At 37.1% G+C, this 19919-nt stretch overlaps 1 protein-coding gene across 12 annotated transcripts in view; it reads left to right on the forward strand.

Annotated features, from left to right (window-relative positions):
* Window positions 1-19919, forward strand: part of Ipk1 (Inositol phosphate kinase 1) — a 1778442-nt gene that overhangs the window by 582225 nt on the left and 1176298 nt on the right. The window lies entirely within an intron of this gene.

Consider the following 19919-nt stretch of genomic DNA (forward strand, 5'->3'; position numbering starts at 1 on the left):
ATCTGTTTAGTTGCAGGTAGTGATGGATATTCAAACAACTGTCATGAGCGAAAGGGAATGCTGAGTGGTGAGTCACTTCTAAGTGTCTGTAGAAGTCGAAGTCTTTCGGGATCGGATACTGCAATTAGAGGCATGTTCCAGTGAAGTCTTGTGAGCGTAACCTTGCAATCCTCACCCATTCGAGCATTAATAGAGTCTTTTGCTCGTACAAGTATCAGTTCTAGTTGTGCATTTATTATGATATCTGTAAAATCTTCGGCAAATCCAAGAAGAGTTTTCAGCGGGACACATACGTTGAATGTAGTATTGGTGACAATATCAACATCCTTAGTGGGGTGGACCCAACCACTGTTTCCAAGTATGTCGGATTCAAACGAATTCAGAGAAATGAAATTTTTCATCGTTGATGTAATGCCTACATTTTTAATGCTGTCAATAAGCTGTCCATTAAGTTCCAGTCGTATAGATTCGAACAAAAATGCCATTGCATTGTTAACCAATTTTGCACTAGGTGCAGTGCCATCAGGTTTTTTAATGTTTCCCTCAATAAAAATACAGCTTTCACAAGGAAGCATATATAAATTTTCACTTTTAATACGAATATTGATGGAATCATTTTCATTGATGGCTGAAGGATTTTGCGGGAGAAAGGAATGCGTTTCTTTTTTCACTATTCTCTCCTCAAATATTGGTGATTTAGTCACATTTAAGGGATCCATCATATCCTTACTTTATATCCAAATTTTGTGAGTAAGTTTATCGAGTGAGATGTCAATCTCTTGGTTTCAGAACTTGAACTAACGTGTTTAGTTGGTGTGTTAGTCCTGATATAGAAGTTTTGAGGGAATTGTAATCCCATGTTTTTCGAAGATGTAACTCTAGAGTAATAGTCTCACCTCTAAAATCAACCAACTTTCCGTTTTGATCAACTATTCTAATAGTAATATTATCAATATATTTATTATTATTTATTTTAAAATATCGAATTTCGAATGGCTTTTCAGTCAAATGGAACCCTGGATCAACATTTACAATTAACGAATGAATTGCATGGGTTGGCTGATTGTTTAAAAATGAGCCTCCAGTTAAATTGCATTCTATTCTTATAAGAGCGACTGGAAATATGTTAACAGCATAATCTGATATGTGTCTACTGTGAGCCTCAAATTTTTTGCTTTTAAATCCTAGCATTTTACCTATCGAATCTGGAGCTGAGAAATCAATCTCATGTTCACAATACATTTCTGCGCGTAATGTGTTATTATTTGCAACTAATTCAAAGGCGCTCGGCCGAGTCTGATTATCTGTGATCATTATTGTATGTATTATATAATTATTTATATCATCGATTTCATACGTCCCAGTGGGTAATGTAATTGTTTTCGTTTTACTTCCATTCCTTTCATTTGTAATATATGTAAATTTGTTATTCCCATCAGAAACATTGGGTATGGTGTTATATGTTGAAAAATTTACGAGACCTATCTCATAATCTGCATCTTCATCCAATTCGAATGGTGGATGATAGCTACAAGATATCTCTGATGTATTACCTGTCACTGTGAAAGACAATGTGATGCATACATATTGTTACATTCACATTTATAATAAAAATTGAAGAGCTAACTGTCCACATAACTCTTTATCAAACTTCTGATATCGATTAGTATTATATTTAATTGTTACACCTCGTAAGTAATTATTTATCTCTATAGGTGGGGGGAGATCTCCAAAGGAATCAAAGTAAAATGCTTCACTATTGTTAATTTTATTAAGCGCTACCCAATGCGTACCGGGTCCCTCATCAGAATCTAAATTTATTATTATTTTTTCTTTATACCACGGTTTCTTAGGCAAAGCATTTCTCATAAAAACACCGCGAAAATTTCGTATGCCAAGAAATCGTGCATAATTAAGAATATCAGCATCGCTTAGGGCTTTTTTTTTAATCGCATTCCCTTACCACTCTTGTATTCTCTTACATACAAACCCTTTCCTGCAGGTGGTTTCTTTTGTGAAATAACCGCTCCAAGTGTTCCTAAACCAGCCAATATTAGAGGGAGAGGTAGTCCGCCACCAGATTTGTTTCCCATTGCAATAGCCTCCATAGTTATTATGCCTCATAGATTCTGAAAGTTGTTTTTTATCACTTTTTGCAGAGTTTACAGCTTTCGCTATTTGTGCAGCACCACCGGACAGAGCTCCTAATGCGCTGAGACCTGCAAATATTGGGAGCAGTGGTAGAATACCACCCCTTTTCGGTGCCTTTATCACTCGAGGTTTTTGCTTCTTAGATGTATTGTTTTTTCTTTTCATTGCTGCTTTCAACTTGGAGAGTGTCATTTCTCGCTTTCCATCACCCACCGCTCTCGAGATAAAAAAGGCTGAAGCTCTTTCACCAGGTGCTCGGGCTTTATCTTGTCACACTTTATATCCGGCTTGTTGATAATTTGTATTTAAAATACCACGTTCTCCAACGATGTGTCCACCATTGACAAGCATAATATAAAATAACTTAAGAAAACGCACTCCATATATACACAGCGAAAATTTATTGTACTACTCTACATTGCTATGATATGAGTAAAAACACTTTATACATAATCCAACAACGCACTTTGAACATTGCGTTCGAACAATGCTGTTACATCCTTTTTGCGCACATCTCCTTCTCTTTCCAAATGGAATATAATGAACCCAATGATTTATAGAATCATATCGAGATTCTTCATCATTACACATAATCGGGATACAAGTTAGTCGCACATCCAGTCTCTTTACCTCCATCATTGCAACTGATACGAAAATGGCATTCTTGTGACATATATGCAAAAACTTGTTGAAAATATGCATATATGCAACGCTATGTCGAAAATCGTATTCTTGTTGCGATAATGCAACGCCATGTCGAAAATCGTATTCTTGTTGCGATAATGCAACGCCATGTCGAAAATCGTATTCTTGTTGCGATAATGCAACACCATGTCGAAAATCGTATTCGTGTTGCGATAATGCAACGCCATGTCGAAAATCGTATTCGTGTTGCGATAATGCAACACCATGTTGAAAATCGTATTCGTGTTGCGATAATGCAACCCCATGTCGAAAATCGTATTCGTGTTGCGATAATGCAACACCATGTCGAAAATCGTATTCTTGTTGCGATAATGCAACACCATGTCGAAAATCGTATTCGTGTTGCGATAATGCAACGCCATGTCGAAAATCGTATTCGTGTTGCGATAATGCAACACCATGTCGAAAATCGTATTCTTGTTGCGATAATGCAACACCATGTCGAAAATCGTATTCGTGTTGCGATAATGCAACACCATGTCGAAAATCGTATTCGCGTTGCGATAATGCAACACCATGTCGAAAATCGTATTCGCGTTGCGATAATGCAACACCATGTCGAAAATCGTATTCGTGTTGCGATAATGCAACGTCATGTCGAAAATCGTATTCGTGTTGCGATAATGCAACACCATGTCGAAAATCGTATTCGTGTTGCGATAATGCAACACCATGTCGAAAACCGTATTCTTGTTGCGACAATGCAACGCCATGTCGAAAATCGTATTCTTGTTGCGATAATGCAACGCCATGTCGAAAATCGTATTCGTGTTGCGATAATGCAACGCCATGTCGAAAATCGTATTCGTGTTGCGATAATGCAACGCCATGTCGAAAATCGTATTCTTGTTGCATATATGTTGAAGTATTTAAAAGTTGTAATTACACCTGTATCTATCACTACACTGCTTGACACCAATCAAGCAACATGGAAGTTGTAAAACAATCACAGACGTTACCAATTGAAGTTATAGGAGAATATGAAAACGATACAAATAACATAAGACATAGTACATTATTTCCCAATCATATTCGATGTATCATTTGTGGTCCGAGTAATGCTGGGAAAACAAACATGTTGCTAAATTGGATTCTTCATAGCTCCGGATTGAAATTCGAAAATATCTACATTTATTCGAAATCCCTGTTCCAACCTAAATATCAATATTTAGCAAAAGTGTGCCAGAAATTGAGCTTTTTAGATATTATGCCAGCGAGGATATTGTACCATTTGAAGACGTAAAAGAAAACTCTATGTTTATTTTTGATGACATAATGACTGATTCACAAAAAACAATATCGAAATTGTTTAGTATGGGAAGACATAAAAACCTCGATTTATTTTATCTCGGACAGACTTATGCAAAGATTCCCAAGCATCTTATTCGAGACAATTGCAACTTAATTGTGCTCTTCAAACAGGACTGTATGAACCTGAAACATATATTTGAGAATTTTGTCAATCCGGATATGACTTTTGATAAATTTAAAGACATGTGTTCCAACTGTTGGAATAGTGATGCCCGGTGTTTAATAATGAATTTGGAAAGCGAATTACACAAGGGAAGATATCGCAAAGGATTGGATTGCTATATAGTATGGAAATGATCACTCTTATCTTTATTCGGTATCAAGACCTTGATTAAGTATGAGTATTGATAAATTTGGACGGAGCGTTTACAGAAGAAGAGAAAGATCAGTTAATATTCTTCGAGAAGATTTCCCACGCGATAGTGCTAACAACTATCTTATTGGTAACGTACAACTAAAAGGTGTCAATGATCCAGATGTATCAGATGATGCTGCTGCGAATAAAATATATGTGGATAGAGCTATTAAGGAAATTAAAGAATATGTACTCGAAAATGATGATAAAATTAAGTCTTCTTTGGAAACTCTTGTTGCTGCAGCTATTGATAATTTTGAGACGCGAATTAAAAAATATATTAATGAATCGAATGAGCTGACAGTAAAACATGTCCATGAACGTATGTTACAACAGGATGCACAATGGAATAAAAAGTTAAGTGAACATGATGAAGATTGTAAATATATCACCAATGCTGAAGAGGCTGAGATACGAAAAGAAATTAGTGAAATAAAAAATAATTTCTATGGTGTTATGTTTTTCCATATTTCCTCAACTGCAAAGTGGGATGATATTACTAATGTATATCAATTGTCCAGTGGACTAACTTACTTTGAAATTCCAATAAATTGTGTAGTAACTGTTACCACAACACCAGCTGATGTAATCGTAAAAGTAAATGGTAATGCATTCCAAAATGGAACACCTGTTTCTAAGGGTGATAGGCTATCGTTTCATATATATGGTCACAAGCAGCAATTAACTGCAACCATAGAGCTTGTGTATAAAATAAGAACTATGGCATAACTGCTTGTCATTGCAGTGCAAGATGTCAACTGCTACAACATCTCAAGAAATGATGAAAAGAAATATCATAAGACATTCTCAGGCTATAAAACACAAATTTATAGCCTTAAGACAGGGGCAATTGAGCTCTCAACATGTTCTCAACGAAGTGCTTCAACCAGTTACTACACCTTTAAATATGTTAATAAAGGAAATACGGAATACGAAGAAAAATGTAGATGATAGAGGAGAAATGATGGATTACATCAAAAAGGAAGCGAAAGAAGAAGAAGACGAAGAAGAAGAAGAGGATGAGGAGGACAATTCCATTGTTAGCGAGCATATACAAAATATCTCAAAACGAACAAGACGTAAAGGATATGATAAAATATATGGTGTTCGCTATATTGATGACAAATTGGTGATTGGCAAAACACCCATTAAATTTGAAAAAGGCTATGTATTTGTAAACAATATACGATACAAAGGAACATCTGGTTTATATAATTTACTGTTTCTCATGGATCCCCCAACTGATAGTTATGATGATCAGGATTTACATAAATACAAAAATATTTTAACATCCACTAGTGCACATCGTGTTGATTACGACCCACAACAGGAATTTAGGAGATCAAATATAAAGAAATATGACAATATTATTGCTCCATTGTTTCGGAAGACTGGTGGAAGTTCGAAAATTTCCCTACCAAATCATAAAATAGAATATAAACATTGGGATGACCCAAATGAATTAGTTGAACGTCTTGTCCTTCTCGTGTCATCACGCAGTGCTGGGAATACTGGTGTGGATAACGAAATTCATGCTATAGAAGAGGAATTGCGTGAAGGTGGATACATAGAATGAGTAAAGCAAAGATTGCGCGAGAACTTCATAAACCAGCTCGCAAAAATTTTCAAAGGCGTCATGTCATCACTAGAGGATTATGGGATCTTTTCCAGAGCGACCTCATTGAAGTCATTCCCTATGCTAAACAAAATAAAGGATATAAATATATACTTGTGGTAATAGATGTTTATTCCAAATACGCTTGGGCAAAAGAACTTAAAAATAAAACTGGCAAAGAAGTGACATCTGCTATGCACTCCTTACTAAGGGGAATGGTAAACACTCCGAAAAATTTACAAACAGATTGGGGAAAAGAATATTACAATAAGCATTTTAAATCACTAATGGAAAATTACAATATCAATCACTACTCGGTGTTTTCTACAAAAAAAGCATGTATCGCCGAGAGATTCATCAGAACACTCAAGACACACATGTTTCGAGAGTTTACAACGCTTGGAACACATCGTTGGTTAGAGCTATTGCCACAACTGATTAAGAAGTACAATGCTACTATACATTCAACTATAAAGATGAGACCCATGGATGTTGCAAACAATCAACTCCTTCAAACAGTGTACAAGCAACAGTTAGTGCGAGAAGGAAGGTTAAAGTTTCGTGTTGGTGATTTAGTGAGAATATCAAAGTACAAGAAAATGTTTACCAAGGGCTATCTGCCATCATACTTACTTACTTACTTACTTACTTACTTACAAATGGCTTTTAAGGAACCCGAAGGTTCATTGCCGCCCTCACATAAGCCCGCCATCGGTCCCTATCCTGTGCAAGATTAAGCCAGTCTCTATCATCATACCCCACCTCCCTCAAATCCATTTTAATATTATCCTCCCATCTACGTCTCGGCCTCCCTAAAGGTCTTTTTCCCTCCGGTCTCCCAACTAACACTCTATATGCATTTCGGAATTCGCCCATACGTGCTACATGCCCTGCCCATCTCAAACGTCTGGATTTCAAGTTCCTAATTATGTCAGGTGAAGAATACAATGCGTGCAGTTCTGTGTTGTGTAACTTTCTCCATTCTCCTGTAACTTCATCCCTCTTAGCCCCAAATATTTTCCTAAGCACCTTATTCTCAAACACCCTTAACCTATATTCCTCTCTCAGAGTGAGAGTCCAAGTTTCACAGCCATATTGAAGAACCGGTAATATAACTGTTTTATAAATTCTAACTTTCAGATTTTTGGACAGCAGACTGGATGATAAGAGCTTCTCAACCGAATAATAACACGCATTTCCCATATTTATTCTGCGTTTAATTTCCTCCCGAGTGTCATTTACATTTGTTACTGTTGCTCCAAGATATTTGAATTTTTCCACCTCTTCGAAGGATAAATCTCCAATATTTATATTTCCATTTCGTACAATATTCCCGTCACGAGACATAATCATATACTTTGTCTTTTCGGGATTTACTTCCAAACCGATCGCTTTACTTGCTTCAAGTAAAATTTCCGTGTTTTCCCTAATCGTTTGTGTATATTCTCCTAACATATTCACGTCATCTGCATAGACAAGAAGCTGATGTAGCCCGTTCAATTCCAAACCCTGCCTGTTATCCTGAACTTTCCTAATGGCATATTCTAAAGCGAAGTTAAAAAGTAAAGGTGATAGTGCATCTCCCTGCTTTAGCCCGCAGTGAATTGGAAAAGGATCAGATAGAAACTGACCTATACGGACTCTGCTGTATGTTTCACTGAGACACATTTTAATTAATCGAACTAGTTTCTTGGGAATACCAAATTCAATAAGAATATCATATAATACTTCCCTCTTAACCGAGTCATATGCCTTTTTGAAATCTATGAATAACTGATGTACTGTACCCTTATACTCCCATTTTTTCTCCATTATCTGCCGAATACAAAATATCTGATCAATAGTCGATCTATTACGCCGAAAACCGCACTGATGATCCCCAATAATTTCATCTACGTACGGAGTTAATCTCCTCAAAAGAATATTGGACAAAATTTTGTACGACGTCAACAAAAGTGATATTCCTCGAAAGTTACCACAGTTGGTTTTGTCCCCCTTTTTAAAAATAGGTACAATTATGGACTCCTTCCATTGTTCTGGTACAATTTCCTTTTCCCAAATAGCAAGTACAAGTTTATAAATTTCGCTATATAATGCACTTCCACCCTCTTGTATTAATTCTGCTGGAATTTGATCGATACCTGGAGACTTGTACTTTTTCAGATTTTCTATCGCAATTTCGACTTCTGAAATCGTGGGTTCGGGTATAAATGGCTCAGCAGTGTGTATTTCAATATCGTCCCGATCATTTCTATTTGGCCTATGTACATTTAGTAGTTGCGCAAAATAGTTTTTCCATCTGTTTAGGATTGATGAAGAGTCTGCAAGCAAGTCACCATTCTCATTTTTGATCACGTTTACCCTTGACTGATATCCGTTCTTAAATTCCTTTATATCCTTATATAAATCTCGAATGTTTTTATTCTTACTATTTGTTTCTACCTCATTCAGTTTTTCCTTCAAGTAACCTCTCTTTTTATTCCTAAGTGTACGACTTGCTTCCCGTCTTTCATTGAAATAATTATCTCTATTCTCCTCAACTGGATCCTGTAAGAATTTCAATTTTGCCTGTTTCCTTCTTTCTACTACCATGCAACAATCTTCATCAAACCACGGTTTCTTTTTCTTAGTTTCATAATAACCTATGCTCTGCTCAGCTGCAATTTTGATACTATCTCTGATATTTTCCCACACGCTATTAACATCTAATTCTTTCTCAACTTCGTCGGAACTTTCTAAAGTGGCAAACCTATTCGAAATTTCAACCTGATAATTTTGCTTAGCTTCCTCGTCCTTTAATTTCAAAATATTGAATTTAGTAATATTAACTTGTTGCTCTACTCGCTTGGAGTACTGAAATATTCCAAGTGAAAAAAGTGCAAAGGACTCATCCAACGACTTACATACTTCATGATCTAGACGGTGCACCTATTTTAGGAGCGTTTTACACCGAGGAACTTCAAAAGACAAATTTTCCAGATGTTTATTTGGTTGAAAAAATTTTGAGGAGGAAGGCTGGGAAGGTGTATGTAAAGTGGTATGGTTTTCCTAACTCAAAGAATAGTTGGATTGACGAGGATGATGTATTGCAATAAGCCGAACATTTTATAAATATCATAATATATCTTCAATTAGAATTGATATTTGTACGAGTATATGTACAAGCGTACCTATAGCAGCACACAAAACCGCATATTGCCTAATCCTACACGACTGTGCTATCAACTATACACCTCTCACAAACATGGTCCAAACAGTGGTGTAGAAAAATGTAAGTATGTGTTACTTTTTTCCCGTATTATAAAATTTACACTAGGTATCATTCTACATCGCTTTTATTTTGTTTCAGGACATCCATTGATGTTCATTGCCTTATTCTCTTACACCTCTCACAAACATGTTGGGGTAGAAAAATGTAAGTATGTGTTACTTTTTTCCCGTATTATACAATTTACATTAGGTATCATTCTACACCGCTTTTATTTTGTTTCAGGCAAACAACTTCATTTTAAAAGAACTCATCATCTCCGCGGGACAAGGATGCTGTTTTTCTTCATCGAATATCACCATGGACTATTGTGGTTAATTACAGTGATGTGGAATTAGTGTGTTATATAAGGAACATGTGCTTCTATCACTGCAGAGACAATAATGTGGAATGCGCCTTTCAAAATGTAAAAGTTCTTCAGTTTTGGTGGACACATTAATTGAAAATGTATGTGAATAATCATTGTACTGTATTTATTTTTTACTCAATATATACATATAATTTTATTTTGTTACTGATTTCTTTTATCAACATCCCCAATGCACAACATAACACATGGCAGATGGCGATTATCAATACAGTATTTGTGTAAAATAACATACCACAGCTGGCCATTATTCAGCACTTGCGTCTTCACCGGATGTGAATTAACAGCTTGCATTTTATTTGCATCATGCAATATTTGTGTAATATGACACGTTGCAGGTGCTTAAAGAACATGCTTTTATCATTACTCAGCAATTGCATCGTCGCCGGAAGTGATTCAGCAAGCTTGCATAATATTTGCACACTTCAACATATACATCTACGTTGATTTACCTGCTACAATTACTGTATTACGAAATAATAATGTCACATTCTGAATGTTGGTAATAATGTATTAAATACGCTAAACAAACCACTCAAAATGTATTACACTGGAATAATATGAGAAGAATGTATGTGTTTAATTTACAAGTGTGCTAGATTAATTTTTTTATAAATTGGCTTAAAGTACAACCATTTACGCCATCAATAATTCCATTTCCCATTACTATTTATCAATTCAATTACCAGTACATTAGAATCTTAATATTTTTTATCAATTACTCAGCAATTGGCTTAAAGTACAACCAGTAAAATTAGCAACCTTGCATAATATTTGCACACATAGCAGATAGTGATTATTTTAACATTCACAACTCACTTTCAAATATACAAACATGTATGAACTTGTCTATTCCCCCCCCCCCACTATACAAACTTGTATGAACATGTGCATTTCAAATTATTACATTTCCAACTTCAATTAAAAATTTATGACGCCACACTTTAAGTTATGCCGTTCGTATTTCAAATTTTTACCCCCCCCTCCCCCATTTCCAACTTCAATTACAAATTTATAACGTCACTTCAGCCACATCCTGTTCAATTTACAAGTGTGCTAGATTAATTTTTTATCCATTTATGTCCCACATTCCAACACCCATTCCCCAATCAATTAAATTACCATTACATTAGAATCTTAAGAAAAAGAATGTATGTGTTTAAGTGTGATAGGTTACTTCTTCGCCGGATGTGACCTTGCATAATATTTGCACACATAGCAGTTTTCAAACATGTATGAACTTGTGTCTTTCACCTGAGAACAATTGCCGGATATGACTCAGCATTATATTTACACACATAGCAACATTGATGAGATAAACATGTATGAACTTGTCATGCCACAACATACCTGCACGTCACACTTTAACCTTGAACTCTTAGATTGCCATTTACGACGTTACGCCCCTTTCTTACGTCATAATTTCCACATTGAGGAGATAAACATCATACCTGCATGACGTCACACTTTAACCTTGACGTAATTTAAGTTACGCCCCTTTCCTACGTCATAATTTAAGCCCCCCACCCCCTCCGTGACGTCATACTTTAAGCCACGCCCCCTCTATGACGCCATACTCTGGCCACGCCCACTATGACGTAATACTTTGGCCACGCCCCCTATGACGTCACTTGCCACGCTCCCTCGCTCTTGCCTAGCTCACTTGCTCCTGTCACGTGACCACCATTTCTTATCTACTCTCAGGAGCTTTTGAATCTTGTATGGAAGATGTTTGATTATCTTCGAGTAGAACATTTTCGCAATTTATGAGTGTGTGTTGCCTAACAATATCACTTAATAGTCTATTCTTGTTATGGGGTCGGATGGGTAACGTAGTAAATTGTTGTTTACATTCTTGTTTGAAATGTCCTGGCCTACCACACCGAAAACAAACTTGTATTTGCCCTGGATAAGTTAAAGATGCTGTGTACATGCCTATTTTCAATAATGTGGGTATCGGAATTTTAATGTCCATCTTTACAGCTTTCACTCCATTGTTGACCGGTAGGGGATACTGATCATTCCATTTCTCAGATCTAATATCATGAATCTGTCCATATTTACTAAGGGTATTACTAATAATTATGTTGGGTATTTCAGGTGGAAGATTGAAAATTCGCACTGTCGTACTTTGGTTATCCGCCGCACCTACAACGATCTGAATTTCTTCTCCCGATTCATATTTAAACATCTTGTCTCCTTTATGTTCATTCATTAGTTTATTATATAAGGTCACTGAAACTAATTTCAGATAAATTGCAAAATCTCTGTTATGTAACTGTATGGTATCTACTTGATCTGTATTAACACGCATAGTTTCCACTAACCATTGATGTATTTCATACGCCGATGGTTTTTTTAGCCGTAGCAGGAAATTTGATTTTTAGAGTATTGATTCTCTTATAAGTTTCCATATTGCTTTTCTAATTACTGTAAATCTCAATAAACAATGACTGATGTATACCTAATTATGCAGTAAGTCACTTTCACTGTTTATACACTATTATCTGTTCACTATACTGACTGAAGCACAAGTACACTGATACTAACAGCGAGTACAGAGGTTGTTTACAAGACGTCCGACCGCTGCCACAACTAAGTCGAGACAGGATTCATCATGTGGTGCACAGTAAATCAACACAATGGAATAGAATGAAATGGAATTTTCGAGAGGAGGCACTATGACCCAGCACTGCGATCTTTTACGATCTATTGCGCTAACCGTCACGCTAGGCACATTCCCAAACCGACATTGGCTGACTACACTAAGGTTCGCTGCATACCCAGGTTTCGAGCAAGCTACTCCACACGTCCCTAGACCAGCCCCCTCCTTGTGTCGCCAGCCATCGTTCCGGGAATGCTATAGAATGTTGATGAAATGGAGAAATGTTGCCGGAATGATGTAGATGCCTAATATTGAGAAAAGGGAGACCCCGAGAAAACCCTCAACTGCGACCTTGTCCGTCACATGTGTCATGGATTTTCAATGAAGAATTCCAGACCTGACAGGGACTCGAACCCGGACCGCCTGCGTGACAGACTGACTCAGCCACCGCATGGGTGAATCAAAACAGTGCTTGCATTCTCAGGTGCATCTCAGTATGATACGACAAGTATAACACACATCTTCTTGCTACCAAAATAAGTGATATTGTTGTAAAAAAATCTAAGCTTATTTGCATCATATGAGTTAAAGAATACACAGGAAATCTCGGAAATGAAGAAACTAATGAACTTGCAAAATTCTACGCTTTATGTAATGTAGGTCTACTGTACATTACGGCTACGTGACAGCTTCGATTTCATAGATGAAAAAGAATCTTGAGAACGATATTATTCAATAACAGAATTAAATTTGGATCAATGATGAGAAGGTAAAAAATCACTAGAGACCTTTTTTTTACCTCCTGTTATTTCGATCTCGTGTTAGATTCTGGAAATACTTTGTGCCTAGTTATTTGTTAACATAGTTTGTTACCGGAAATGTGAAAATAATATGTTACCTTAACGTTTCCTGTTGGCAACATGTGTAAATATGAAAATTCTGCAGAAATATTTATTATATGTAATTGTGATCTTCATGAGAGGAAAAACTTCTGCTACACATGTCATATTGTAACAGACTTTCAGCCTTCAATGGAAAATGTGTTTATAAAGAAATCTTGCACTTCACCTTTTGAATATTTTATTGACCAACTATTTTATGTATTACAATTAATTAATAGTTTATATCTAGTGTATCTGTAAGTTTTGAACTATAACCGTAACATACCATGCTGGTGAAATAGGGTTTACCATTACCGAAAATTAAATTAATAAATAGATAAATAAATAAATAAATTAATTAATTTACCGTACATAACAGCTGTATGAAGCATTAAAATTTGTAGAAGAAGATGAGTTCGTATTCAAGTGCTTTCAAGTTGCTGATTTTATAATTTTATTGGCTATTATTGCCACTCTTTTGGTAACTTCAGACAAACAAATGAAAACAAAGAAAAATATTTGAACTTTTGTGTAAGATAACGTTCCAGTTCTATAAACTAAATGTTGTATGTAATTTGTATTATAATCAATAACATTATAGCAGTGAACATAAACAATTATACGACTCTCCTGGTATTGGGAAGGAAGTTACAAAATCATCGAATGTAATTTTTTTTTAAATTGGAATGAAAATTTGGAATAAGTAGGCCTTAGTATTTGAGAATAATTTATATAATTAAGAGTATATAAGTAAATTTCAATTATATAAATGACATTTACCTCTTAAAAATAGCATTCAATGCTTGTGCCCATAATACTGTGAATGACAGTGCCCATATTAGCCTTAGTGTATTATTTTAACAAATGACCAGTCTGTTCAGCGAGTACATGCTTCAGAACCCCCACCATATGGATTATTGTTCTGTTCAAATCTACTATTCCCGCTTGTAAAGTTTTTCGGTACTACTCACACATTTTTGGCTGTCGTTCCTTAAGTAAATTATATAAAAATTAACAACAGCACTATTTTTGCTATGCTCCAAGTGTATTGTATTTGTAGCGTTCACATGTCCAGCAGCGTCAACACCACACTACGGTTCGCCACCTTAGTTCAGGTTTACCAATATACTATCTGATGCTTCATAACTCACGAAGAATTAGAGTAACATGGACATTACCTTAAAAGTGCCCATATTATCTGAGTGCCCATATTTTCCTGATTTCCCATATTATATATAGCTGATGTGAAAACCAATTCTTGAAAACATTTCCATCAATTTGTTCGTGGTAGTCTCTGGTAGATTTGAATTGAATCCAGTTGAAGAGCCGACGTGTACAATAATGAATTGCTGTTCTTTACCTAAGGGAACTTTAAGTTGGAGATCATAATAACAGTCTGGTTGCTCAGACAACCATGCTTTGTTTGTGTGTGTATGTAATTTACGTCCACCCAGGTTTGATGCAAATATACAGAGTGTTAAAAAATGTATTCCGTAATTTGAGGTTAGGTAGTATGCACCAAAACAAGAAAAAATATCCTAACAAACATGGGGTCCTAAAACTCATACCTTAAGAGCTATGAGAACTTGTTCACCATCGCTGTAGGAGGTGCTCAATTTGATGTCCATTCATAGTAATGCATACTTCTGCCCTACGTCTTAGAGAATCACGTAATCTTTGAAACACCCCTTGTTACTCTCGGATGTATTGGCAGGCATTGATGACGCACTCCTGTAGTATTTGTACATCATTGATAGGGGATATATATACCAGAGCCTTCAAGTGCTCCCACAACCAAAAATCCAAGGGATTAAGATCAGGAGAACGAGCAGGCCAATTTACTGGACTTCGTCTGCCAATCCATCGCCCATTAAATGTCTGTGTTAAGTGTTCTCGGATATTTCGGTGGAAATGGCCCGGTGCTCCATCAAGTATGAACCACATCTCTAGCGTTTGAAGGTATGGCACTTCCTCCAGCAAGACAGCAAATTCGTTTGCTATGAAATATTGATGCACTACTCCATTCAGTCTTTATGGTAGTAGGCCCCTATGTAAGGTCCTATGGATACTTGAAGGCTTTGGTCTATGATGTACAAGCAATACAGGAGCGCATCATCAATGCCTGCCAGTACATCCGAGACCAACCAGGGGTGTTTCAAAGAGTGCGTGATTCCCTGAGACGGAGGGCAGAAGGATGCATTACTACTCGTATGTATGAATGGACATGACATTGAGCACAATTCCTATAGCGATCGTGAACAAGTGCTCTTAGCTCTTAAGGTATTAGTTTTAGGACCCATGTTAGACTTCTTTTCTTGTTTTTGGTGCTTACTACCTCCTCTCAAAATATGGTATACTTTTTAACACCCTGTATAATTGGTTGGCCAGAAGATTTCAAATCCTTTATTTTTGTAAGGAAATAAAATAATTGAAAAGAACGTCGGATATTTCCATAAGATACTTTCGTCTATTATTGTTTTCGCGGAATATACCAGCTTCCTTTAAAAGCCTTTCTCACGTTTTTAAGCGAGGAAGAAAATGTGTTTGGTAAAGAAAAGAAATTGTTCTTTTTATGACAGGAGTAGTGAACGGAACAACTGTTTTCTTAGAGTTTCTATTGAGCCGTTTCTTTCCAAGAGTACACAATACAGATCCTCTTATGTCAACGGTCTTATTCTCATTAAATATCCTGTGTATCGTGCGGCGAGGTACGTCATTAGCAACAGCTGTTCTTTTTGTGACATTGGCGACAGATATTGGCTTTCCAGTTTTCAGAGCTTCTTATGTACCTTTAGAACCATTTCCCTACGGTGTGATTGTAGTCCACCACTGTGGATTAACGGTTAGCATGTCTGGCTGTGAAACGAACCGGCCCGGGTTCAAATCCTGATTGGGACAAATTACCTGGTTGAGGTTTTTTCCGGGGTTTTCCCTCAACGCATCAAGAGCAAATGCTGGGTAAATTCCGGTGCTTGACACCTTCATGTCACTCAGACACTTTATTACCATAGCAGTAGATAAAGCGTTGTAAAATAACCAATTAAAAACATGTGATTGTAAAGATTTGCTATTTTTTCTGTCATCGACGTGAGAAATTCATAAATACAAGTGAAATTACAGATATTAAATAAAAGTATATGCTATATATTCACTTTCGGATTCATAATATTTAGAATCAATTTTAACTAAAAACTAAGGCCGGGTGCACACAGAATCAGACGCGGCGCGGCGCGACGCGACATTTTGTCTCGTGGTACTTGTCTCCCATTGATTTCTTATGATGTGGTGCACACAGAATCAGACGCGGCGCGACGGTTGCAAGCAGACACAAGGAGACACAAAGAGACAACATCGAATGACTGCTAGAAGTTCGTCGCGAGGAGACTTTGATAGCTGCAGTGTACTGCGCATGCGTTAGTAGTGACTATGATTGCACGCTTTCATTATCTACAAAAAATACTATTGTTGTGTAGTGCACATTATTCATAATGGAGCTCGATGCGGATAAATTAGTTGATTTAGTACAGGAAAGATACATTCTGTACAATCTTTGAAACAATATCACGAGAATAATGTGGTTTCTGAAAATATGTGAAAAACTGCAAATGAGATCAAAGCATCAGGTGAATAATAATTTATAATAATAACACTGCGTAACAAATGTTAACATTTTTTTTGCGCTAGGCATGTGCTACATATTTTCTATATAATTTGAGCCTCCTGAATACGAATATGACAATAAAAACAGTTGTTGGTTACGGTTTTTGATAAATTTTGGAATTTATATCTATTCAAAAGATTGTTTTATATAAAGACAATAAGGCTAAATATTCACTGTTCAGAAGATTACAGCTTTCTTTTTCTGCATTTTCTATTACACTGGGCATCAGGTACATCACGAGCTAAAGTCCAACAATAGTTTGCTAGCATATTAGTACTCCATTGTCCTTGGTATCTTTTTTCCATAGTTGAAATTTCTTGATGGAAGCGCTCATCATGCTCATCACTGAAATCGCACAATTCTCGGGAAAAAAAAAGTCAAGATGTGAGTGAAGAAAGTGAATTTTTAGGGAAATTTTACAACCCCTAGTTTAATACGCCAACAGTAAATTTTTCACTAGTTCTTCATAGTTCTCACTTCTACAGTTATCCAGAAAATTAATTCAACCTCCTTGAGTGCAACCCAGACAGCTGTCTCTTTTCCTTCCAGCAAAGATTCGAAGTGATTGTCCATTATTTCTCTAATTTGTGGTCCATTGAGAACTCCCTCTTTTATTTTTGAATCACTAATAGCAGGAAATGTTAAGGAATGCGCGCTGATCCGAGTCCTCATGGGAGAAGAAATTTTCTCATGAAATTTCGGCCAGTGTATGGGACCGATGCCCACCTAGTATCGTGATGCACTTGGGGAGCTACGATAGGTAGCGAAAGCCAGATATAACGACTGGGGGATCATCGTGCTAACCACACAATACCTCCATTCTAGTTGGATGATCGTCCACCTCTGTTTTGGCATGTGGACGTGAGGCCTGCAGGCGGCTGGGCTCTTCACGGGGTGTAGCGCCACGGATTATTAATAGCAGGGAATTTTTCCTGGATATTTTTAATTGCTTCAGTTTTATAATTTATCCCTTTAACAAAATTCTTCATTAATCCTAACTTATTGTGTAAAAGGGGTAAAATTACTTCGCTTTGAGGTACAAGGGGTTGATTTATAATATTTTTCTTCCTTGGCTCTAGTGATTGTCGTTTTATTTTATAATGCTTATCTCGAGCGCGAGTCCACACCTGTGGAGTAACGGTCAGCGCGTCTGGCCGCGAAACCAGGTGGCCCGGGTTCGAATCCCGGTCGGGGCAAGTTACCTGGTTGAGGTTTTTTCCGGGGTTTTCCCTCAACCCAATACGAGCAAATGCTGGGTAACTTTCGGTTCTAGACCCCGGACTCATTTCACCGGCATTATCACCTTCATTTCATTCAGACGCTAAATAACCTAGATGTTGATACAGCGTCGTAAAATAACCCAATAGAATAAAATAAAAATAAAATATCTCGAGCGCGACTGTCCAATTCGTACAGAAAGCAGCAAAATTTTGTGTAGCCTAATTGCATTCCAAAAAGCAATGCTACAACCTTCAAATCCGCACATATAAACCATTCGTAATTTGAATATTATCATTAAAGCACACTTTAAAGAAATACACGTCTTACATAGAATACTAACACCACAGAAAAATATCCTGATAAACTGAAGCGTTTTCATACGGCGAACCTGTTTCTTCCCCTCCAAATGGAACCGAAAAGGGCAATAAAACAATTTCCGCTTCTAGAAGTGGTTTTGACATGGTGGTATATAGCAAAATATAAACTACAGTAATGTAATTAAAGCTCACAGTGAAAGAAATGCACATCTCAAGTAAAATCAGGTAACCTCAAGTGAATGTATACAGCGAACCTGTTTCACTCCCTCGAAATAGACTCGTAGAAGGGCAATAAAATAATTTCCCTTTCTACAAGTGCTTCTAACATGGTGCCCTACTTATACTAACATTGTTTTCACATAATGGGTCTTCACATTTGTAAAACAAAATAGTTACACACGAAATACGGTGATTTTTTAAATAAAATGAATAGAAAATTAATTATATTGTGCATCTCAAAAACCCGAAGTGATGGAACATTTTGCTTGTTATTTTTTAATTCAGGAGGTCGAAATTAGTAAGAATTTGTTAGTTTTATGTCTGGCGCAAAATGACTGTTGACCAGTGCAATTTGTAGTAAGCCTAATTTTTAAGACTCTTTCAATCGTATAGATTTTTAGGAGCTTGCGTCCTTAGGAAATAATAAGCAAATACAATAGAATTTTTCATATAGACAGTCCTCTATTATTGACGCCATTTTCTAGCTTAGGCCAGTTTTCCAATCCCACAGCCAGCAAATCAGTTGTCGCGAGCAGACAGTTTTAAGCTGTCGCGAGGCGTTGCAAAACGTAGCGCCGCGCCGCGCCGCGCCGTGTCGCGTCGCGTCGCGTCGCGTCGCGTCTGATTCTGTGTGCACCCGGCCTAACATTACCAACAATGTGAACACCACCATTGATAACCACCAATTGATTGACAATCGGCGCGACAAACAGGAAGAAAGTACAACAGCGTTTGTCTTGGCTTGGCTTATCTGTATGAGAACGGGTTCGTACACTGAGGCATGCCCTGGCCTTTGTGCGCTCTATGTGTGCGATGATTGTCCAAGTCTCCGACAGGTGTCCGGGTGGCATTCGTGAACCCGACGCTAACAGATGGGCTATCCGGCCTCAGCCCCTGATGGAGCCTGGTCCATGCATGAGCCCCAGGGAACCGGAGCCAAAAGCCCTTTCTGTCGTCGGCTGTCAAGTTCCATACTGTCACAGGTAGTTTCAGGTCCAGTCCGCACACGAGTAGCACCAGGGGCCCGGAGCTCCAAGCCCATTCTATATTAACATCGAAAACCGCACTTCCCCAAGACTTCACCTCACCCTATTTTTACTATTGCAAATGACATATGAAATGAGAAGATGGCGAGTGTTTTAGAATGATAGAGGGAAACTGGAATACCCCGAGAAAAACCATCTGCAACGTTTGCTTTATCCAGCACAAATTTCATCATGACCTGGCCAGGCATCGAACCTAG

Source organism: Periplaneta americana, chromosome 10 (assembly GCF_040183065.1).
Source record: "Periplaneta americana isolate PAMFEO1 chromosome 10, P.americana_PAMFEO1_priV1, whole genome shotgun sequence".
In the NCBI taxonomy this organism is placed as follows: domain Eukaryota; kingdom Metazoa; phylum Arthropoda; class Insecta; order Blattodea; family Blattidae; genus Periplaneta; species Periplaneta americana.